At 54.0% G+C, this 23,386-nt stretch overlaps 8 non-coding genes across 8 annotated transcripts; all 8 read left to right on the top strand.

Annotated features, from left to right (window-relative positions):
- Positions 1–789: 789 nt before the first annotated feature.
- On the top strand, positions 790–882 carry LOC132489475 (small nucleolar RNA SNORD116). Its single transcript, XR_009531885.1, has one exon. It is a non-coding gene; the product is annotated as a small nucleolar RNA SNORD116 (small nucleolar RNA).
- Positions 883–3,566: 2,684 nt separating this feature from the next.
- Positions 3,567–3,659, top strand: LOC132490130 (small nucleolar RNA SNORD116). Its single transcript, XR_009532489.1, has one exon. It is a non-coding gene; the product is annotated as a small nucleolar RNA SNORD116 (small nucleolar RNA).
- A 2,683-nt stretch (positions 3,660–6,342) lies between these two features.
- Positions 6,343–6,435, top strand: LOC132489558 (small nucleolar RNA SNORD116). Its single transcript, XR_009531963.1, has one exon. It is a non-coding gene; the product is annotated as a small nucleolar RNA SNORD116 (small nucleolar RNA).
- A 2,684-nt stretch (positions 6,436–9,119) lies between these two features.
- On the top strand, positions 9,120–9,212 carry LOC132489473 (small nucleolar RNA SNORD116). The gene has a single exon (XR_009531883.1). It is a non-coding gene; the product is annotated as a small nucleolar RNA SNORD116 (small nucleolar RNA).
- Positions 9,213–13,260: 4,048 nt separating this feature from the next.
- On the top strand, positions 13,261–13,353 carry LOC132489472 (small nucleolar RNA SNORD116). The gene has a single exon (XR_009531882.1). It is a non-coding gene; the product is annotated as a small nucleolar RNA SNORD116 (small nucleolar RNA).
- Positions 13,354–16,037: 2,684 nt separating this feature from the next.
- LOC132490118 (small nucleolar RNA SNORD116) lies at positions 16,038–16,130 on the top strand. The gene has a single exon (XR_009532478.1). It is a non-coding gene; the product is annotated as a small nucleolar RNA SNORD116 (small nucleolar RNA).
- A 2,683-nt stretch (positions 16,131–18,813) lies between these two features.
- LOC132489471 (small nucleolar RNA SNORD116) lies at positions 18,814–18,906 on the top strand. The gene has a single exon (XR_009531881.1). It is a non-coding gene; the product is annotated as a small nucleolar RNA SNORD116 (small nucleolar RNA).
- A 2,684-nt stretch (positions 18,907–21,590) lies between these two features.
- Positions 21,591–21,683, top strand: LOC132489470 (small nucleolar RNA SNORD116). Its single transcript, XR_009531880.1, has one exon. It is a non-coding gene; the product is annotated as a small nucleolar RNA SNORD116 (small nucleolar RNA).
- The last annotated feature ends 1,703 nt before the right edge of the window (positions 21,684–23,386 follow it).

Below are 23,386 nucleotides of genomic sequence, written 5' to 3'. Positions count from 1 at the left end.
GGTTTCAAAGTTCACATTCAGTCTGTTGAAGCTTGAAGAGGTCTTTCTCCATTCAGTCGGGGGGTCCAAATCCAGGACGCTGTGTATAAACTCTGGCTTTTATGGTTCGAGGTCTCAGGAGAGGGCCACAGGAACACACAGAGAGCAAGATGCGGATTCAGAGGCACACAAAGACGCCCACAAGCGCGTCCTCATGTGCAGTAACAATCACACCCGCGCACATGCGTGAAAACAAAAATATACCCTCTCACGTACCGGCCAACGTACATGCCTTAATTCCTGCAGTCGTGCTGTCAGACAAACATTGAGTTCTCTATAAATGTAGACGTCTTTGGGAGGCAGATTCCGAGCTGAAACCCAGGTAAAAATTCTCATGAATCATGATCTCTGAGTACCCCGGTCCAATTCTGAAGCCTGCCTGATTTATCTCCAGTTCTCAGGTGCAGCTGCTGGACAAGGCTGGCCGTCGGCAAAGACAAGAAGACCTACGCGTTGGCTGATGACTGCAGGTGCTAAGGAAAAGTGGAAAAATGACACGGGGGCCTGTTTCTATGCGTGGCTCTGGCTAACTCAGGAAGGTAGGCTTTCACCCACCCTAAGATGTGCCATTGGATATGAGGTTTTCCTCAGACCGTCCCAGTGGCTGCAAGAGTGGACTGACTGTTGCTCTTTCTGAGTGACCTGAGGGCTGTGGATTCCCCAGGGTTTTGGAGTACTCCGAGGTCATCTCTCCTCTTCAGACCCCCACGGCATGCCCGGTTGTGTTCTGCAGCGTCCCAGCCTGTGCTTGGATCGATGGTGACACCCTTGTATGCATTCCTTGGAAAATCTGAACAAAATGAGTGAGAACACTCTACCGTCTCCTCATCGAATCTGAGGTCCAGCACGTTTCGTCTCTCGGGGGTAGGGGAGAGTGAGGAGTGAGGGCCAGCGTCCCCTTCTGACCTGCATGCAAACACACACCAGGGTTCCAGAATTCGAGGTGCTCCTATCTGGGGGTCCACTGTGTCTGCCCATAAGCTGGGTCATCTACGCATATTAGGTCCCTGCTGAAAGACCGTTGAGGGCATGCGAGGGGGAAGGCTCTCCTGCTGGTCTTCAGAGTCGGAGTGCGTGCTGGTGTAGGCCCAGTAAGCTTGCAGCTTGGAAAGGTCTGCTTTGGCCAGGATCACGTTTGTGCATGCAGCTTCGGGGGCTATTTCTGGAAGCCAAAATGAGGAAGCATCCCTGGTTGGAGTCTGGAGCCTCAGGCCAGGCCAGTGTCCCTCCCTGTCATTTGTTTTGGCGTGCTGAAGTTCTTTAGTGCCCGGTGGGGATGGAGCAGTGGGTGGGTGTGGGCTGCGGTTGGTCTTCAACGGAAGGGAGCTGATGGATTAGGGCTAGGTATTGCCCATGTCGGCTACTCCACTGCAGATCCCGACAGAGTTTTGGCACTAAGTGGGTCATCGTGGAGTGGGGTTAGGACCGAGTGCTGCATTGAAGCCTGCGTGGTGGCTGCTGGCCTGCAGAAGATGGCAAGGCATCATGAGGACATGTCCTGTGTGATGTCGTGGGATGGGCTGTCATGATTGGGTTGCAGGAGCTGGCCACGTCTTCCCAAGAATGCGTCCTGTTCGTGATGTGCTGGCATCAGCTGCCCACGAAGGGGATGGCATTGGCAGTACATGAGGATGTGTTTACGTACTTAACCTGCGTAGAGCTGTGATCCCGTTGCCGGAGGAATGTCGCGCAAAGGGTGTCTTGCGGGACGCCGAGAAGTTAGACATGTTGAAGCGTCTCTGCCGCTCACCTTGGGGGTATTTGGGTTATGCGAACATGCCCTTTGACCACTTTGTTTCCTTGTTTGGGAATGTGCAAAGCGAAAGTGTTTCTCCAAGAGGGCATGATGCGGCCAGCCATTGTGGCACGCAGGAGTTTTGGATAGCTAGTGGTTTATCTGGAGCAGTCCATTGGCGGAGCAGAGATGCGTTCAGTGTTCCGATGCCAGGTGCGCTGCCGTGGACAGCCACTGTGCCCTTTGAAGCTTGCAGGTCCCCTCGCGAAGCAGAGTTCTTCCATTGGAAATCGGTCTGTGGTCCTCAGGGAGAGTGCCTTTGATCTCTGGGAGGTTCTCGGTAGTGTCACTCTGTCAGTGAAGAAGTGCCAGGATGCATGGCGTATGGTCAGTGTCATCAAAGCAGTCGTGTTTGCGGTCTGCCATCCGTGGTATACAGTGAACCCGTGTTTGAATGATGTCTGTGGCTTCCAGTAGGTTCGACTAACCCGGTGAGCTGGAGGAGGGCACGTAGGACAACACTGTCAAGAATTTGAGTGTTTCCTCCGGGTTCAGGGCCGCCAAACCTGGTGGCTGGATGCTGGCAACACGTGCCTGGGAAGCTAGCCTAGTTTCCACAGTGGGGTTTGAACGTGAGTCTTGGTTACTGAAGCCCACCAATTCCTGTGGTGGGCATTCCCATGGGTCCTCGCAAAGTGATTTGTCATAGTTGGCAACATTTGGCAGTTGGGCCGAATTTCGTTAGCCCCTTGAGAGGTGCCGGGCTGCATCTTGCCTGTAGCCAGTCGCAGGTCGGCCCGCCCATAGGAGGTTTCCTTGCTCCTAAAAATGATGGGAGTGCCCCCAAGTGCACATTACATATTCTACTAGGTTGCAGGATTTCTGGGTCCATCTATATGTTACACCCACGGTCGGAAAGCAGGTCTCGTCAGGTGTTTGTGCGTTGGCCAGAAGGCTTGGCTGTGGAAGAGTGGAAGTCCTTGGCCTATTTCAAAGCCCCCTGGGTTTCAAAGTTCACATTCAGTCTGTTGAAGCTTGAAGAGGTCTTTTTCCATTCAGTGGGGGGGTCCAAATCCAGGACGCTGTGTATAAACTCTGGCTTTTATGGTTCGAGGTCTCAGGAGAGGGCCACAGGGACACACAGAGACCAAGATGCGGATTCAGAGGCACACAAAGAAGCCCGCAAGCGCATCGTCGTGTGCAGTAACAGTCACACACGCGCACATGCGTGAAAACAAAAATATTCCCTCTCACGTACCGGCCAACGTACATGCCTTACTTCCTGCAGTCGTGCTGTCAGACAAACATTGAGTTCTCTGTAAAGGTAGACGTCCTTGGGAGGCAGGGTCTGAGCTCAAGCCCAGGTAAAAATTCTCATGAATCATGATCTCTGAGTACACCGGTCCAATTCTGAAGCCTGCCTGATTTATGTCCACTTCTCAGGTGCAGCTGCTGGACAAGGCTGGCCGTCGGCAAAGAGAAGAAGACCTACGCATTGGCTGATGACTGCAGGTGCTAAGGAAAAGTGGAAAAATGACACGGGGGCATGTTGCTATGCGTGGCTCTGGCTAACTCAGGAAGGTAGGCTTTCACCCACCCTATGATGTGCCATTGGATATGAGGTTTTCCTCAGACGGTCCCAGTGGCTGCAAGAGTGGATTGACTGTTGCTCTTTCTGAGTGGCCTGAGGGCTGTGGATTCCCCAGGGTTTTGGAGTACTCCGAGGTCATCTCTCCTCTTCAGACCCCCACTGCATGCCCGGTTGTGTTCTGCAGCGTCCTAGCCTGTGCTTGGATCAATGATGACACCCTTGTATGCATTCCTTGGAAAATCTGAACAAAATGAGTGAGAACACTCTATCGTCTCCTCATCGAATCTGAGGTCCAGCACGTTTCGTCTCTCGGGGGTAGGGGAGAGTGAGGAGTGAGGGCCAGCGTCCCCTTCTGACCTGAATGCAAACACACACCAGGGTTCCAGAATTCGAGGTGCTCCTATCTGGGGGTCCACTGTGTCTGCCCATAAGCTGGGTCATCTACGCATATGAGGTCCCTGCTGAAAGACCGTTGAGGGCATGCGAGGGGGAAGGCTCTCCTGCTGGTCTTCAGAGTCGGAGTTCGTGCTGGTGTAGGCCCAGTAAGCTTGCAGCTTGGAAAGGTGTGCTTTGGCCAGGATCACGTTTGTGCATGCAGCTTCGGGGGCTATTTCTGGAAGCCAAAATGAGGAAGCGTCCCTGGTTGGAGCCTGGAGCCTCAGGCCAGGCCTTTGTCCCTCCCTGTCATTTGTTTTGGTGCCTTGAAGTTCTTTAGTGCCCGGTGGGGATGGAGCAGTGGGTGGGTGTGGGCTGGGGTTGGTCTTCAACGGAAGGGAGCTGATGGATTAGGGCTAGGTATTGCCCATGTCGGCTACTCCACTGCAGCTCCCGACAGAGTTTTGGCACTAAGTGGGTCATCGTGGAGTGGGGTTAGGACCGAGTGCTGCATTGAAGCCTGCGTGGTGGCTGCTGGCCTGCAGAAGATGGCAAGGCATCATGAGGACATGTCCTGTGTGATGTCGTGGGATGGGCTGTCATGATTGGATTGCAGGAGCTGGCCACGTCTTCCCAAGAATGAGTCCTGTTCGTGATGTGCTGGCATCAGCTGCCCACGAAGGGGATGGCTTTGGCAGTACGTGAGGATGCGGTTACGTACTTAACCTGCGTAGAGTTGTGATCCCGTTGCCGGAGGAATGTCGCCCAAAGGGTGTCTTGCGGGATGCCGAGAAGTTAGACATGTTGAAGCGTCTGTGCCGCTCACCTTGGGGGTATTTGGGTTATGCGAACATGCCCTTTGGCCACTTTGTTTCCTTGTTTGGGAATGTGCAAAGCGAAAGTGTTTCTCCGAGAAGTCACGATGCGGCCAGCCCTTGTGGCATGTAGGTGTTTTGGATAGCTAGTGGTTTATCTGGAGCAGTCCGTTGGCGGAGCAGAGATGCGTTCAGTGTTCCGATGCCAGGTGCGCTGCCGTGGACAGCCACTGTGCCCTTTGAAGCTTGCAGGTCCCCTCGCGAAGCAGAGTTCTTCCATTGGAAATCGGTCTGTGGTCCTCGGGGAGAGTGCCTTTGATCTCTGTGAGGTTCTCTGTAGTGTCACTCTGTCAGTGAAGAAGTGCCAGGATGCATGGGGTATGGTCAGTGTCATCAAAGCAGTCGTGTTTGCGGTCTGCCATCCCTGGTATACAGTGACCCCGTGTTTGAATGATGTCTGTGGCTTCCAGTAGGTTCGAGATACCCGGTGGGCAGGAGGAGGACACGTGGGACAACACTGTCAAGAATTTGAGTGTTTCCTCCGGTTTCAGGGCCGCCAATCCTGGTGGCTGGATGCTGGCAAAACGTGCCTGGGAAGCTAGCCTAGTTTCCGCAGTGGGGTTTGAACGTGGGTTTGGTTACTGAAGCCCACCACTTCCTGTGGTGGGCATTCCCATGGGTCCTCGCAAAGTGATTTGTCATAGTTGGCAACAATTGGCAGTTGGGCCGAATTTCGTTAGCCCCTTGAGAGGTGCCGGGCTGCATCTTGCCTGTAGCCAGTCGCATGTCGGCCCGCCCATAGGAGGTTTCCTTGCTCCTAAAAATGCTGGGAGTGGCCCCAAGTGCACATTACATATTCTACTAGGTGGCAGGATTTCTGGGTCCATCTATATGTTACACCCACGGTCGGAAAGCAGGTCTCGTCAGGTGTTTGTGCGTTGGTCAGAAGGCTTGGCTGTGGAAGAGTGGAAGACCGTGGCCTATTTCAAAGCACCCTGGGTTTCAAAGTTCACATTCAGTCTGTTGAAGCTTGAAGAGGTCTTTCTCCATTCAGTGGGGGGGTCCAAATCCAGGACGCTGTGTATAAACTCTGGCTTTTATGGTTCGAGGTGTCAGGAGAGGGCCACAGCGACACAAAGATTGCAAGATGCAGATTCAGAGGCACACAAAGAAGCCCACAAGCGCATCGTCGTGTGCAGTAACAGTCACACACGTGCACATGCGTGATAACAAATATATACCCTCTCACGTACCGGCCAACGTACATGCCTTACTTCCTGCAGTCGTGCTGTCAGACAAACATTGAGTTCTCTGTAAAGGTAGACGTCCTTGGGAGGCAGGGTCCGAGCTCAAGCCCAGGTAAAATTTCTCATGAATCATGATCTCTGAGTACACCGGTCCAATTCTGAAGCCTGCCTGATTTATGTCCAGTTCTCAGGTGCAGCTGCTGGACAAGGCTGGCCGTCGGCAAAGAGAAGAAGACGAACCCGTTGGCTGATGACTGCAAGTGCTACGGAAAAGTGGAAAAATGACACGGGGGCATGTTGCTACGCATGGCTCTGGCTAACTCAGGAAGGTAGGCTTTCACCCACCCGATGATGTGCCATTGGATATGAGGTTTTCCTCAGACGGTCCCAGTGGCTGCAAGAGTGGATTGACTGTTGCTCTTTCTGAGTGGCCTGAGGGCTGTGGATTCCCCAGGGTTTTGGAGTACTCCGAGGTCATCTCTCCTCTTCAGACCCCCACGGCATGCCCGGTTGTGTTCTGCAGCGTCCCAGCTTGTGATTGGATCGATGGTGACACCCTTGTATGCAGTCCTTGGAAAATCTGAACAAAATGAGTGAGAACACTCTACCGTCTCCTCATCGAATCTGAGGTCCAGCACGATTATTCTCTCGGGGGTAGGGGAGAGTGAGGAGTGAGGGCCAGCGTCCCCTTCTGACCTGCATGCAAACACACACCAGGGTTCCAGAATTCGAGGTGCTCCTATCTGGGGGTCCACTGTGTCTGCCCATAAGCTGGGTCATCTACGCATATTAGGTCCCTGCTGAAAGACCATTGAGGGCATGCGAGGGGGAAGGCTCTCCTGCTGGTCTTCAGAGTCGGAGTGTGTGCTGGTGTAGGCCCAGTAAGCTTGCAGCTTGGAAAGGTGTGCTTTGGCCAGGATCACGTTTGTGCATGCAGCTTCGGGGGCTATTTCTGGAAGCCAAAATGAGGAAGCATCGCTGGTTGGAGCCTGGAGCCTCAGGCCAGGCCTGTGTCCCTCTCTGTCATTTGTTTTGGCACGTTGAAGTTCTTTAGTGCCCGGTGGGGATGGAGCAGTGGGTGGGTGTGGGCTGGGGTTGGTCTTCAACGGAAGGGAGCTGATGGATTAGGGCTAGGTATTGCCCATGTCGGCTACTCCACTGCAGCTCCCGACAGAGTTTTGGCACTAAGTGGGTCATCGTGGAGTGGGGTTAGGACCGAGTGCTGCATTGAAGCCTGCGTGGTGGCTGCTGGCCTGCAGAAGATGGCAAGGCATCATGAGGACATGTCCTGTGTGATGTCGTGGGATGGGCTGTCATGATTGGGTTGCAGGAGCTGGCCACGTCTTCCCAAGAATGCGTCCTGTTCGTGATGTGCTGGCATCAGCTGCCCACGAAGGGGATGGCTTTGGCAGTACATGAGTATGCGGTTACGTACTTAACCTGCGTAGAGTTGTGATCCCGTTGCCGGAGGAATGTCGCCCAAAGGGTGTCTTGCGGGACGCCGAGAATTTGGACATGTTGAAGCGTCTGTGCCGCTCACCTTGGGGGTATTTGGGTTATGCGAACATGCCCTTTGGCCACTTTGTTTCCTTGTTTGGGAATGTGCAAAGCGAAAGTGTTTCTCCGAGAGGGCATGATGCGGCCAGCCCTTGTGGCACGCAGGAGGTTTGGATAGCTAGTGGTTTATCTGGAGCAGTGCGTTGGCGGAGCAGAGATGCGTTTAGTGTTCCGATGCCAGGTGCGCTGCCGTGGACAGCCACTGTGCCCTTTGAAGCTTGCAGGTCCCCTCGCGAAGCAGAGTTCTTCCATTGGAAATCGGTCTGTGGTCCTCGGGGAGAGTGCCTTTGATCTCTGGGAGGTTCTCGGTAGTGTCACTCTGTCAGTGAAGAAGTGCCAGGATGCATGGGGTATGGTCAGTGTCATCAAAGCAGTCGTGTGTGCAGTCTGCCATACCTGGTATACAGTGACCCCGTGTTTGAATGATGTCTATGGCTTCCAGTAGGTTCGACTTACCCGGTGGGCAGGAGGAGGGCACGTAGGACAACACTGTCAAGAATTTGAGTGTTTCCTCCGGGTTCAGGGCCGCCAAACCTGGTGTCTGGATGCTGGCAACACGTGCCTGGGAAGCTAGCCTAGTTTGCGCAGTGGGGTTTGAACGTGGGTCTTGGTTACTGAAGCCCACCACTTCCTGTGGTGGGCATTCCCCTGGGTCCTCGCAAAGTGATTTGTCATAGTTGGCAACAATTGGCAGTTGGGCCGAATTTCGTTAGCCCCTTGAGAGGTGACGGGCTGCATCTTGCCTGTAGCCAGTCGCAGGTCGGCCCGCCCATAGGAGGTTTCCTTGCTCCTAAAAATGATGGGAGTGGCCCCAAGTGCACATTACATATTCTACTAGGTTGCAGGATTTCTGGGTCCATCTTTATGTTACACCCACGGTCGGAAAGCAGGTCTCGTCAGGTGTTTGTGCGTTGGTCAGAAGGCTTGGCTGTGGAAGAGTGGAAGTCCGTGGCCTATGTCAAAACGCCCTGGGTTTCAAAGTTCACATTCAGTCTGTTGAAGCTTGAAGAGGTCTTTCTCCATTCAGTCGGGGGGTCCAAATCCAGGACGCTGTGTATAAACTCTGGCTTTTATGGTTCGAGGTCTCAGGAGAGGGCCACAGGAACACACAGAGAGCAAGATGCGGATTCAGAGGCACACAAAGACGCCCACAAGCGCGTCCTCATGTGCAGTAACAATCACACCCGCGCACATGCGTGAAAACAAAAATATACCCTCTCACGTACCGGCCAACGTACATGCCTTAATTCCTGCAGTCGTGCTGTCAGACAAACATTGAGTTCTCTATAAATGTAGACGTCTTTGGGAGGCAGATTCCGAGCTGAAGCCCAGGTAAAAATTCTCATGAATCATGATCTCTGAGTAACCCGGTCCAATTCTGAAGCCTGCCTGATTTATCTCCAGTTCTCAGGTGCAGCTGCTGGACAAGGCTGGCCGTCGGCAAAGACAAGAAGACCTACGCGTTGGCTGATGACTGCAGGTGCTAAGGAAAAGTGGAAAAATGACACGGGGGCCTGTTTCTATGCGTGGCTCTGGCTAACTCAGGAAGGTAGGCTTTCACCCACCCTAAGATGTGCCATTGGATATGAGGTTTTCCTCAGACCGTCCCAGTGGCTGCAAGAGTGGACTGACTGTTGCTCTTTCTGAGTGACCTGAGGGCTGTGGATTCCCCAGGGTTTTGGAGTACTCCGAGGTCATCTCTCCTCTTCAGACCCCCACGGCATGCCCGGTTGTGTTCTGCAGCGTCCCAGCCTGTGCTTGGATCGATGGTGACACCCTTGTATGCATTCCTTGGAAAATCTGAACAAAATGAGTGAGAACACTCTACCGTCTCCTCATCGAATCTGAGGTCCAGCACGTTTCGTCTCTCGGGGGTAGGGGAGAGTGAGGAGTGAGGGCCAGCGTCCCCTTCTGACCTGCATGCAAACACACACCAGGGTTCCAGAATTCGAGGTGCTCCTATCTGGGGGTCCACTGTGTCTGCCCATAAGCTGGGTCATCTACGCATATTAGGTCCCTGCTGAAAGACCGTTGAGGGCATGCGAGGGGGAAGGCTCTCCTGCTGGTCTTCAGAGTCGGAGTGCGTGCTGGTGTAGGCCCAGTAAGCTTGCAGCTTGGAAAGGTCTGCTTTGGCCAGGATCACGTTTGTGCATGCAGCTTCGGGGGCTATTTCTGGAAGCCAAAATGAGGAAGCATCCCTGGTTGGAGTCTGGAGCCTCAGGCCAGGCCAGTGTCCCTCCCTGTCATTTGTTTTGGCGCGCTGAAGTTCTATAGTGCCCGGTGGGGATGGAGCAGTGGGTGGGTGTGGGCTGCGGTTGGTCTTCAACGGAAGGGAGCTGATGGATTAGGGCTAGGTATTGCCCATGTCGGCTACTCCACTGCAGATCCCGACAGAGTTTTGGCACTAAGTGGGTCATCGTGGAGTGGGGTTAGGACCGAGTGCTGCATTGAAGCCTGCGTGGTGGCTGCTGGCCTGCAGAAGATGGCAAGGCATCATGAGGACATGTCCTGTGTGATGTCGTGGGATGGGCTGTCATGATTGGGTTGCAGGAGCTGGCCACGTCTTCCCAAGAATGCGTCCTGTTCGTGATGTGCTGGCATCAGCTGCCCACGAAGGGGATGGCTTTGGCAGTACATGAGTATGCGGTTACGTACTTAACCTGCGTAGAGTTGTGATCCCGTTGCCGGAGGAATGTCGCCCAAAGGGTGTCTTGTGGGACGCCGAGAAGTTGGACATGTTGAAGCGTCTGTGCCGCTCACCTTGGGGGTATTTGGGTTATGCGAACATGCCCTTTGGCCACTTTGTTTCCTTGTATGGGAATGTGCAAAGCGAAAGTGTTTCTCCGAGAGGGCATGATGCGGCCAGCCCTTGTGGCACGCAGGAGGTTTGGACAGCTAGTGGTTTATCTGGAGCAGTCCGTTGGCGGAGCAGAGATGCGTTCAGTGTTCTGATGCCAGGTGCGCTGCTGTGGACAGCCACTGTGCCCTTTGAAGCTTGCAGGTCCCCTCGCGAAGCAGAGTTCTTCCATTGGAAATCGGTCTGTGGTCCTCGGGGAGAGTGCCTTTGATCTCTGGGAGGTTCTCGGTAGTGTCACTCTGTCAGTGAAGAAGTGCCAGGATGCATGGCGTATGGTCAGTGTCATCAAAGCAGTCGTGTTTGCGGTCTGCCATCCCTGGTATACAGTGACCCCGTGTTTGAATGATGTCTGTGGCTTCCAGTAGGTTCGACTTACCCAGTGGGCAGGAGGAGGGCCTGTAGGCATGTAGGTCCCCTTCTGACCTGCATGCAAACACACACCAGGGTTCCAGAATTCGTGGTGCTCCTATCTGGGTGTCCACTGTGTCTGCCCATAAGCTGGGTCATCTACGCATATTAGGTCCCTGCTGAAAGACCGTTGAGGGCATGCGAGGGGGAAGGCTCTCCTGCTGGTCTTCAGAGTCGGAGTGTGTGCTGGTGTAGGCCCAGTAAGCTTGCAGCTTGGAAAAGTGTGCTTTGGCCAGGATCACATTTGTGCATGCAGCTTCGGGGGCTATTTCTGGAAGCCAAAATGAGGAAGCGTCCCTGGTTGGAGCCTGGAGCCTCAGGCCAGGCCTGTGTCCCTCCCTGTCATTTGTTTTGGCTCGTTGAAGTTCTTTAGTGCCCGGTGGGGATGGAGCAGTGGGTGGGTGTGGGCTGGGGTTGGTCTTCAACGGAAGGGAGCTGATGGATTAGGGCTAGGTATTGCCCATGTCGGCTACTCCACTGCAGATCCCGACAGAGTTTTGGCACTAAGTGGGTCATCGTGGAGTGGGGTTAGGACCGAGTGCTGCATTGAAGCCTGCGTGGTGGCTGCTGGCCTGCAGAAGATGGCAAGGCATCATGAGGACATGTCCTGTGTGATGTCGTGGGATGGGCTGTCATGATTGGGTTGCAGGAGCTGGCCACGTCTTCCCAAGAATGCGTCCTGTTCGTGATGTGCTGGCATCAGCTGCCCACGAAGGGGATGGCTTTGGCAGTACATGAGGATGCGGTTACGTACTTAACCTGAGTAGAGCTGTGATCCCGTTGCAGGAGGAATGTCGCCCAAAGGGTGTCTTGCGGCACGCCGAGACGTTAGACATGTTGAAGCGTCTGTGCCGCTCACCTTGGGGGTATTTGGGTTATGCGAACATGCCCTTTGGCCACTTTGTTTCCTTGTTTGGGAATGTGCAAAGCGAAAGTGTTTCTCCGAGAGGGCATGATGCGGCCAGCCCTTGTGGCACGCAGGAGTTTTGGATAGCTATTGGTTTATCTGGAGCAGTGCCTTGGCGGAGCAGAGATGCGTTTAGTGTTCCGATGCCAGGTGCGCTGCCGTGGACAGCCACTGTGCCCTTTGAAGCTTGCAGGTCCCCTCGCGAAGCAGAGTTCTTCCATTGGAAATCGGTCTGTGGTCCTCGGGGAGAGTGCCTTTGATCTCTGGGAGGTTCTCGGTAGTGTCACTCTGTCAGTGAAGAAGTGCCAGGATGCATGGGGTTTGGTCAGTGTCATCAAAGCAGTCGTGTTTGCAGTCTGCCATACCTGGTATACAGTGACCCCGTGTTTGAATGATGTCTATGGCTTCCAGTAGGTTCGGCTTACCCGGTGGGCAGGAGGAGGGCACGTAGGACAACACTGTCAAGAATTTGAGTGTTTCCTCCGGGTTCAGGGCCGGCAAACCTGGTGTCTGGATGCTGGCAACACGTGCCTGGGAAGCTAGCCTAGTTTCCGCAGTGGGGTTTGAACGTGGGTCTTGGTTACTGAAGCCCACCACTTCCTGTGGTGGGCATTCCCCTGGGTCCTCGCAAAGTGATTTGTCATAGTTGGCAACAATTGGCAGTTGGGCCGAATTTCGTTAGCCCCTTGAGAGGTGCCGGCCTGCATCTTGCCTGTAGCCAGTCGCAGGTCGGCCCGCCCATAGGAGGTTTCCTTGCTCCTAAAAATGATGGGAGTGGCCCCAAGTGCACATTACATATTCTACTAGGTTGCAGGATTTCTGGGTCCATCTTTATGTTACACCCACGGTCGGAAAGCAGGTCTCATCAGGTGTTTGTGCGTTGGTCAGAAGGCTTGGCTGTGGAAGAGTGGAAGTCCGTGGCCTATGTCAAAACGCCCTGGGTTTCAAAGTTCACATTCAGTCTGTTGAAGCTTGAAGAGGTCTTTCTCCATTCAGTCGGGGGGTCCAAATCCAGGACGCTGTGTATAAACTCTGGCTTTTATGGTTCGAGGTCTCAGGAGAGGGCCACAGGAACACACAGAGAGCAAGATGCGGATTCAGAGGCACACAAAGACGCCCACAAGCGCGTCCTCATGTGCAGTAACAATCACACCCGCGCACATGCGTGAAAACAAAAATATACCCTCTCACGTACCGGCCAACGTACATGCCTTAATTCCTGCAGTCGTGCTGTCAGACAAACATTGAGTTCTCTATAAATGTAGACGTCTTTGGGAGGCAGATTCCGAGCTGAAACCCAGGTAAAAATTCTCATGAATCATGATCTCTGAGTACCCCGGTCCAATTCTGAAGCCTGCCTGATTTATCTCCAGTTCTCAGGTGCAGCTGCTGGACAAGGCTGGCCGTCGGCAAAGACAAGAAGACCTACGCGTTGGCTGATGACTGCAGGTGCTAAGGAAAAGTGGAAAAATGACACGGGGGCCTGTTTCTATGCGTGGCTCTGGCTAACTCAGGAAGGTAGGCTTTCACCCACCCTAAGATGTGCCATTGGATATGAGGTTTTCCTCAGACCGTCCCAGTGGCTGCAAGAGTGGACTGACTGTTGCTCTTTCTGAGTGACCTGAGGGCTGTGGATTCCCCAGGGTTTTGGATTACTCCGAGGTCATCTCTCCTCTTCAGACCCCCACGGCATGCCCGGTTGTGTTCTGCAGCGTCCCAGCCTGTGCTTGGATCGATGGTGACACCCTTGTATGCATTCCTTGGAAAATCTGAACAAAATGAGTGAGAACACTCTACCGTCTCCTCATCGAATCTGAGGTCCAGCACGTTTCGTCTCTCGGGGGTAGGGGAGAGTGAGGAGTGAGGGCCAGCGTCCCCTTCTGACCTGCATGCAAACACACACCAGGGTTCCAGAATTCGAGGTGCTCCTATCTGGGGGTCCACTGTGTCTGCCCATAAGCTGGGTCATCTACGCATATTAGGTCCCTGCTGAAAGACCGTTGAGGGCATGCGAGGGGGAAGGCTCTCCTGCTGGTCTTCAGAGTCGGAGTGCGTGCTGGTGTAGGCCCAGTAAGCTTGCAGCTTGGAAAGGTCTGCTTTGGCCAGGATCACGTTTGTGCATGCAGCTTCGTGGGCTATTTCTGGAAGCCAAAATGAGGAAGCATCCCTGGTTGGAGTCTGGAGCCTCAGGCCAGGCCAGTGTCCCTCCCTGTCATTTGTTTTGGCGTGCTGAAGTTCTTTAGTGCCCGGTGGGGATGGAGCAGTGGGTGGGTGTGGGCTGCGGTTGGTCTTCAACGGAAGGGAGCTGATGGATTAGGGCTAGGTATTGCCCATGTCGGCTACTCCACTGCAGATCCCGACAGAGTTTTGGCACTAAGTGGGTCATCGTGGAGTGGGGTTAGGACCGAGTGCTGCATTGAAGCCTGCGTGGTGGCTGCTGGCCTGCAGAAGATGGCAAGGCATCATGAGGACATGTCCTGTGTGATGTCGTGGGATGGGCTGTCATGATTGGGTTGCAGGAGCTGGCCACGTCTTCCCAAGAATGCGTCCTGTTCGTGATGTGCTGGCATCAGCTGCCCACGAAGGGGATGGCATTGGCAGTACATGAGGATGTGTTTACGTACTTAACCTGCGTAGAGCTGTGATCCCGTTGCCGGAGGAATGTCGCGCAAAGGGTGTCTTGCGGGACGCCGAGAAGTTAGACATGTTGAAGCGTCTCTGCCGCTCACCTTGGGGGTATTTGGGTTATGCGAACATGCCCTTTGACCACTTTGTTTCCTTGTTTGGGAATGTGCAAAGCGAAAGTGTTTCTCCGAGAGGGCATGATGCGGCCAGCCATTGTGGCACGCAGGAGTTTTGGATAGCTAGTGGTTTATCTGGAGCAGTCCATTGGCGGAGCAGAGATGCGTTCAGTGTTCCGATGCCAGGTGCGCTGCCGTGGACAGCCACTGTGCCCTTTGAAGCTTGCAGGTCCCCTCGCGAAGCAGAGTTCTTCCATTGGAAATCGGTCTGTGGTCCTCAGGGAGAGTGCCTTTGATCTCTGGGAGGTTCTCGGTAGTGTCACTCTGTCAGTGAAGAAGTGCCAGGATGCATGGCGTATGGTCAGTGTCATCAAAGCAGTCGTGTTTGCGGTCTGCCATCCCTGGTATACAGTGAACCCGTGTTTGAATGATGTCTGTGGCTTCCAGTAGGTTCGACTTACCCGGTGAGCTGGAGGAGGGCACGTAGGACAACACTGTTAAGAATTTGAGTGTTTCCTCCGGGTTCAGGGCCGCCAAACCTGGTGGCTGGATGCTGGCAACACGTGCCTGGGAAGCTAGCCTAGTTTCCACAGTGGGGTTTGAACGTGAGTCTTGGTTACTGAAGCCCACCAATTCCTGTGGTGGGCATTCCCATGGGTCCTCGCAAAGTGATTTGTCATAGTTGGCAACATTTGGCAGTTGGGCCGAATTTCGTTAGCCCCTTGAGAGGTGCCGGGCTGCATCTTGCCTGTAGCCAGTCGCAGGTCGGCCCGCCCATAGGAGGTTTCCTTGCTCCTAAAAATGATGGGAGTGCCCCCAAGTGCACATTACATATTCTACTAGGTTGCAGGATTTCTGGGTCCATCTATATGTTACACCCACGGTCGGAAAGCAGGTCTCGTCAGGTGTTTGTGCGTTGGCCAGAAGGCTTGGCTGTGGAAGAGTGGAAGTCCTTGGCCTATTTCAAAGCCCCCTGGGTTTCAAAGTTCACATTCAGTCTGTTGAAGCTTGAAGAGGTCTTTTTCCATTCAGTGGGGTGGTCCAAATCCAGGACGCTGTGTATAAACTCTGGCTTTTATGGTTCGAGGTCTCAGGAGAGGGCCACAGGGACACACAGAGACCAAGATGCGGATTCAGAGGCACACAAAGAAGCCCGCAAGCGCATCGTCGTGTGCAGTAACAGTCACACACGCGCACATGCGTGAAAACAAAAATATTCCCTCTCACGTACCGGCCAACGTACATGCCTTACTTCCTGCAGTCGTGCTGTCAGACAAACATTGAGTTCTCTGTAAAGGTAGACGTCCTTGGGAGGCAGGGTCTGAGCTCAAGCCCAGGTAAAAATTCTCATGAATCATGATCTCTGAGTACACCGGTCCAATTCTGAAGCCTGCCTGATTTATGTCCACTTCTCAGGTGCAGCTGCTGGACAAGGCTGGCCGTCGGCAAAGAGAAGAAGACCTACGCGTTGGCTGATGACTGCAGGTGCTAAGGAAAAGTGGAAAAATGACACGGGGGCATGTTGCTATGCGTGGCTCTGGCTAACTCAGGAAGGTAGGCTTTCACCCACCCTATGATGTGCCATTGGATATGAGGTTTTCCTCAGACGGTCCCAGTGGCTGCAAGAGTGGATTGACTGTTGCTCTTTCTGAGTGGCCTGAGGGCTGTGGATTCCCCAGGGTTTTGGAGTACTCCGAGGTCATCTCTCCTCTTCAGACCCCCACTGCATGCCCGGTTGTGTTCTGCAGCGTCCTAGCCTGTGCTTGGATCAATGATGACACCCTTGTATGCATTCCTTGGAAAATCTGAACAAAATGAGTGAGAACACTCTACCGTCTCCTCATCGAATCTGAGGTCCAGCACGTTTCGTCTCTCGGGGGTAGGGGAGAGTGAGGAGTGAGGGCCAGCGTCCCCTTCTGACCTGCATGCAAACACACACCAGGGTTCCATAATTCGAGGTGCTCCTATCTGGGGGTCCACTGTGTCTGCCCATAAGCTGGGTCATCTACGCATATTAGGTCCCTGCTGAAAGACCATTGAGGGCATGCGAGGGGGAAGGCTCTCCTGCTGGTCTTCAGAGTCGGAGTGTGTGCTGGTGTAGGCCCAGTAAGCTTGCAACTTGGAAAGGTGTGCTTTGGCCAGGATCACGTTTGTGCATGCAGCTTCGGGGGCTATTTCTGGAAGCCAAAATGAGGAAGCATCCCTGGTTGGAGCCTGGAGCCTCAGGCCAGGCAGGTGTCCCTCTCTGTCATTTGTTTTGGCGCGTTGAAGTTCTTTAGTGCCCGGTGGGGATGGAGCAGTGTGTGGGTGTGGGCTGGGGTTGGTCTTCAACGGAAGGGAGCTGATGGATTAGGGCTAGGTATTGCCCATGTCGGCTACTCCACTGCAGCTTCCGACAGAGTTTTGGCACTAAGTGGGTCATCGTGGACTGGGGTTAGGACCGAGTGCTGCATTGAAGCCTGCGTGGTGGCTGCTGGCCTGCAGAAGATGGCAAGGCATCATGAGGACATGTCCTGTGTGATGTCGTGGGATGGGCTGTCATGATTGGGTTGCAGGAGCTGGCCACGTCTTCCCAAGAATGCGTCCTGTTCGTGATGTGCTGGCATCAGCTGCCCACGAAGGTGATGGCTTTGGCAGTACATGAGGATGCGGTTACGTACTTAACCTGCGTAGAGTTGTGATCCCGTTGCCGGAGGAATGTCGCCCAAAGGGTGTCTTTCAGGACACCGAGAAGTTGGACATGTTGAAGCGTCTGTGCCGCTCACCTTGGGGGTATTTGGGTTATGCGAACATGCCCTTTGGCCACTTTGTTTCCTTGTTTGGGAATATGCAAAGCGAAAGTGTTTCTCCGAGAGGGCATGATTTGGCCAGCCCTTGTGGCACGCAGGAGTTTTGGATAGCTAGTGGTTTATCTGGAGCAGTCCGTTGGCGGAGCAGAGATGCGTTCAGTGTTCCGATGCCAGGTGCACTGCCGTGGACAGCCACTGTGCCCTTTGAAGCTTGCAGGTCCCCTCGCGAAGCAGAGTTCTTCCATTGGAAATCGGTCTGTGGTCCTCGGGGAGAGTGCCTTTGATCTCTGGGAGGTTCTCGGTAGTGTCACTCTGTCAGTGAAGAAGTGCCAGGATGCATGGGGTATGGTCAGTGTCATCAAAGCAGTCGTGTTTGCGGTCTGCCATCCCTGGTATACAGTGACCCCGAGTTTAAATGATGTCTGTGGCTTCCAGTAGGTTCGTCTTACCCGGTGGGCAGGAGGAGGGCACGTAGGACAACACTGTCAAGAATTTGAGTGTTTCCTCCGGGTTCAGGGCCGCCAAACCTGGTGGCTGGATGCTGGCAACACGTGCCTGGGAAGCTAGCCTAGTTTCCGCAGTGTGGTTTGAACGTGGGTCTTGGTTACTGAAGCCCACCACTTCCTGTGGTGGGCATTCCCATGGGTCCTCGCAAAGTGATTTGGCATAGTTGGCAACAATTGGCAGTTGGGCCGAATTTCGTTAGCCCCTTGAGAGGTGCCGGGCTGCATCTTGCCTGTAGCCAGTCGCAGGTCGGCCCGCCCATAGGAGGTTTCCTTGCTCCTAAAAATGATGGGAGTGCCCCCAAGTGCACATTACATATTCTACTAGGTTGCAGGATTTCTGGGTCCATCTATATGTTACACCCACGGTTGGAAAGCAGGTCTCGTCAGGTGTTTGTGCGTTGGTCAGAAGGCTTGGCTGTGGAATAGTTGAAGTCCTTGGCCCATTTGAAACCCCCCTGGGTTTCAAAGTTCACATTCAGTCTGTTGAAGCTTGAAGACGTCTTTCTCCATTCAGTGGGGGGTCCAAATCCAGGACGCTGTGTATAAACTCTGGCTTTTATGGTTCGAGGTCTCAGGAGAGGGCCACAGGGACACACAGAGAGCAAGATGCGGATTCAGAGGCATAAAAAGTAGCCCACAAGCACGTCGTCGTGTGCAGTAACAGTCACACACGCGCACATGCGTGAAAACAAAAATATACCCTCTCACGTACTGGCCAATGTACACGCCTTACTTACTGCAGTCGTGCTGTCAGACAAACATTGAGTTCTCTGTAAAGGTAGACGTCCTTGGGAGGCAGGGTCCGAGCTCAAGCCCAGGTAAAAATTCTCATGAATCATGATCTCTGAGTACACCGGTCCAATTCTGAAGCCTACCTGATTTATGTCCAGTTCTCAGGTGCAGATGCTGGACAAGGCTGGCCGTCGGCAAAGAGAAGAAGACCTACGCGTTGGCTGATGACTGCAGGTGCTAAGGAAAAGTGGAAAAATGACACGGGGGCATGTTGCTACGCGTGGCTCTGGCTAACTCAGGAAGGTAGGCTTTCACCCACCCTATGATGTGCCATTGGATATGAGGTTTTCCTCAGACGGTCCAAATGGCTGCAAGAGTGGATTGACTGTTGCTCTTTCTGAGTGGCCTGAGGGCTGTGGATTCCCCAGCGTTTTGGAGTACTCCGAGGTCATCTCTCCTCTTCAGACCCCCACGGCATGCCCGGTTGTGTTCTGCAGCGTCCCAGCCTGTGCTTGGATCGATGGTGACACCCTTGTATGCATTCCTTGGAAAATCTGAACAAAATGAGTGAGAACACTCTACCGTCTCCTCATCGAATCTGAGGTCCAGCACGTTTCATCTCTCGGGGGTAGGGGAGAGTGAGGAGTGAGGGCCAGCGTCCCCTTCTGACCTGCATGCAAACACACACCAGGGTTCCAGAATTCGAGGTGCTCCTATCTGGGGGTCCACTGTGTCTGCCCATAAGCTGGGTCATCTACGCATATTAGGTCCCTGCTGAAAGACCGTTGAGGGCATGCGAGGGGGAAGTCTCTCCTGCTGGTCTTCAGAGTCGGAGTGCGTGCTGGTGTAGTCCCAGTAAGCTTGCAGCTTGGAAAGGTGTGCTTTGGCCAGGATCACGTTTGTCCATGCAGCTTCGGGGGCTATTTCTGGAAGCCATAATGAGGAAGCATCCCTGGTTGGAGTCTGGAGCCTCAGGCCAGGCCTGTGTCCCTCCCTGTCATTTGTTTTGGCGCGCTGAAGTTCTTTAGTGCCCGGTGGGGATGGAGCAGTGGGTGGGTGTGGGCTGCGGTTGGTCTTCAACGGAAGGGAGCTGATGGATTAGGGCTAGGTATTGCCCATGTCGGCTACTCCACTGCAGATCCCGACAGAGTTTTGGCACTAAGTGGGTCATCGTGGAGTGGGGTTAGGACTGAGTGCTGCATTGAAGCCTGCGTGGTGGCTGCTGGCCTGCAGAAGATGGCAAGGCATCATGAGGACATGTCCGGTGTGATGTCGTGGGATGGGCTGTCATGATTGGGTTGCAGGAGCTGGCCACGTCTTCCCAAGAATGCGTCCTGTTCGTGATGTGCTGGCATCAGCTGCCCACGAAGGGGATGGCTTTGGCAGTACATGAGGATGCGGTTACGTACTTAACCTGCGTAGAGTTGTGATCCCGTTGCCGGAGGAATGTCGCCCAAAGGGTGTCTTGCGGGACGCCGAGAAGTTGGACATGTTGAAGCGTCTGTGCCGCTCAACTTGGGGGTATTTGGGTTATGCGAACATGCCCTTTGGCCACTTTGTTTCCTTGTTTTGGAATGTGCAAAGCGAAAGTGTTTCTCCGAGAGGGCATGATGCGGCCAGCCCTTGTGGCATGGAGGAGTTTTGGATAGCTAGTGGTTTATCTGGAGCAGTGCGTTGGCGGAGCAGAGATGCGTTTAGTGTTCCGATGCCAGGTGCGCTGCCGTGGACAGCCACTGTGCCCTTTGAAGCTTGCAGGTCCCCTCGCGAAGCAGAGTTCTTCCATTGGAAATCGGTCTGTGGTCCTCGGGGAGAGTGCCTTTGATCTCTGGGAGGTTCTTGGTAGTGTCACTCTGTCAGTGAAGAAGTGCCAGGATGCATGGCGTATGGTCAGTGTCATCAAAGCAGTCGTGTTTGCAGTCTGCCATACCTGGTATACAGTGACCCCGTGTTTGAATGATGTCTATGGCTTCCAGTAGGTTCGACTTACCCGGTGGGCAGGAGGAGGGCACGTAGGACAACACTGTCAAGAATTTGAGTGTTTCCTCCGGGTTCAGGGCCGGCAAACCTGGTGTCTGGATGCTGGCAACACGTGCCTGGGAAGCTAGCCTAGTTTCCGCAGTGGGGTTTGAACGTGGGTCTTGGTTACTGAAGCCCACCACTTCCTGTGGTGGGCATTCCCCTGGGTCCTCGCAAAGTGATTTGTCATAGTTGGCAACAATTGGCAGTTGGGCCGAATTTCGTTAGCCCCTTGAGAGGTGCCGGCCTGCATCTTGCCTGTAGCCAGTCGCAGGTCGGCCCGCCCATAGGAGGTTTCCTTGCTCCTAAAAATGATGGGAGTGGCCCCAAGTGCACATTACATATTCTACTAGGTTGCAGGATTTCTGGGTCCATCTTTATGTTACACCCACGGTCGGAAAGCAGGTCTCGTCAGGTGTTTGTGCGTTGGTCAGAAGGCTTGGCTGTGGAAGAGTGGAAGTCCGTGGCCTATGTCAAAACGCCCTGGGTTTCAAAGTTCACATTCAGTCTGTTGAAGCTTGAAGAGGTCTTTCTCCATTCAGTCGGGGGGTCCAAATCCAGGACGCTGTGTATAAACTCTGGCTTTTATGGTTCGAGGTCTCAGGAGAGGGCCACAGGAACACACAGAGAGCAAGATGCGGATTCAGAGGCACACAAAGACGCCCACAAGCGCGTCCTCATGTGCAGTAACAATCACACCCGCGCACATGCGTGAAAACAAAAATATACCCTCTCACGTACCGGCCAACGTACATGCCTTAATTCCTGCAGTCGTGCTGTCAGACAAACATTGAGTTCTCTATAAATGTAGACGTCTTTGGGAGGCAGATTCCGAGCTGAAGCCCAGGTAAAAATTCTCATGAATCATGATCTCTGAGTACCCCGGTCCAATTCTGAAGCCTGCCTGATTTATCTCCAGTTCTCAGGTGCAGCTGCTGGACAAGGCTGGCCGTCGGCAAAGACAAGAAGACCTACGCGTTGGCTGATGACTGCAGGTGCTAAGGAAAAGTGGAAAAATGACACAGGGGCCTGTTTCTATGCGTGGCTCTGGCTAACTCAGGAAGGTAGGCTTTCACCCACCCTAAGATGTGCCATTGGATATGAGGTTTTCCTCAGACCGTCCCAGTGGCTGCAAGAGTGGACTGACTGTTGCTCTTTCTGAGTGACCTGAGGGCTGTGGATTCCCCAGGGTTTTGGAGTACTCCGAGGTCATCTCTCCTCTTCAGACCCCCACGGCATGCCCGGTTGTGTTCTGCAGCGTCCCAGCCTGTGCTTGGATCGATGGTGACACCCTTGTATGCATTCCTTGGAAAATCTGAACAAAATGAGTGAGAACACTCTACCGTCTCCTCATCGAATCTGAGGTCCAGCACGATTCGTCTCTCGGGGGTAGGGGAGAGTGAGGAGTGAGGGCCAGCGTCCCCTTCTGACCTGCATGCAAACACACACCAGGGTTCCAGAATTCGAGGTGCTCCTATCTGGGGGTCCACTGTGTCTGCCCATAAGCTGGGTCATCTACGCATATTAGGTCCCTGCTGAAAGACCGTTGAGGGCATGCGAGGGGGAAGGCTCTCCTGCTGGTCTTCAGAGTCGGAGTGTGTGCTGGTGTAGGCCCAGTAAGCTTGCAGCTTGGAAAGGTCTGCTTTGGCCAGGATCACATTTGTGCATGCAGCTTCGGGGGCTATTTCTGGAAGCCAAAATGAGGAAGCATCGCTCGTTGGAGCCTGGAGCCTCAGGCCAGGCTTGTGTCCCTCTCTGTCATTTGTTTTGGCGCGTTGAAGTTCTTTAGTGCCCGGTGGGGATGGAGCAGTGGGTGGGTGTGGGCTGGGGTTGGTCTTCAACGGAAGGGAGCTGATGGATTAGGGCTAGGTATTGCCCATGTCGGCTACTCCACTGCAGCTCCCGACAGAGTTTTGGCACTAAGTGGGTCATCGTGGAGTGGGGTTAGGACCGAGTGCTGCATTGAAGCCTGCGTGGTGGCTGCTGGCCTGCAGAAGATGGCAAGGCATCATGAGGACATGTCCTGTGTGATGTCGTGGGATGGGCTGTCATGATTGGGTTGCAGGAGCTGGCCACGTCTTCCCAAGAATGCGTCCTGTTCGTGATGTGCTGGCATCAGCTGCCCACGAAGGGGATGGCTTTGGCAGTACATGAGTATGCGGTTACGTACTTAACCTGCGTAGAGTTGTGATCCCGTTGCCGGAGGAATGTCGCCCAAAGGGTGTCTTGCGGGACGCCGAGAAGTTGGACATGTTGAAGCGTCTGTGCCGCTCACCTTGGGGGTATTTGGGTTATGCGAACATGCCCTTTGGCCACTTTGTTTCCTTGTTTGGGAATGTGCAAAGCGAAAGTGTTTCTCCGAGAGGGCATGATGCGGCCAGCCCTTGTGGCACGCAGGAGGTTTGGACAGCTAGTGGTTTATCTGGAGCAGTCCGTTGGCGGAGCAGAGATGCGTTCAGTGTTCTGATGCCAGGTGCGCTGCTGTGGACAGCCACTGTGCCCTTTGAAGCTTGCAGGTCCCCTCGCGAAGCAGAGTTCTTCCATTGGAAATCGGTCTGTGGTCCTCGGGGAGAGTGCCTTTGATCTCTGGGAGGTTCTCGGTAGTGTCACTCTGTCAGTGAAGAAGTGCCAGGATGCATGGCGTATGGTCAGTGTCATCAAAGCAGTCGTGTTTGCGGTCTGCCATCCCTGGTATACAGTGACCCCGTGTTTGAATGATGTCTGTGGCTTCCAGTAGGTTCGACTTACCCAGTGGGCAGGAGGAGGGCCTGTAGGCATGTAGGTCCCCTTCTGACCTGCATGCAAACACACACCAGGGTTCCAGAATTCGAGGTGCTCCTATCTGGGTGTCCACTGTGTCTGCCCATAAGCTGGGTCATCTACGCATATTAGGTCCCTGCTGAAAGACCGTTGAGTGCATGCGAGGGGGAAGGCTCTCCTGCTGGTCTTCAGAGTCGGAGTGTGTGCTGGTGTAGGCCCAGTAAGCTTGCAGCTTGGAAAGGTGTGCTTTGGCCAGGATCACATTTGTGCATGCAGCTTCGGGGGCTATTTCTGGAAGCCAAAATGAGGAA

The sequence above is a fragment of the Mesoplodon densirostris genome, chromosome 4 (assembly GCF_025265405.1).
Source record: "Mesoplodon densirostris isolate mMesDen1 chromosome 4, mMesDen1 primary haplotype, whole genome shotgun sequence".
In the NCBI taxonomy this organism is placed as follows: Eukaryota; Metazoa; Chordata; class Mammalia; order Artiodactyla; family Ziphiidae; genus Mesoplodon; species Mesoplodon densirostris.
Note: the sequence above shows the minus strand (reverse complement) of the source record. Positions and strands in the feature narration are given on the sequence as shown.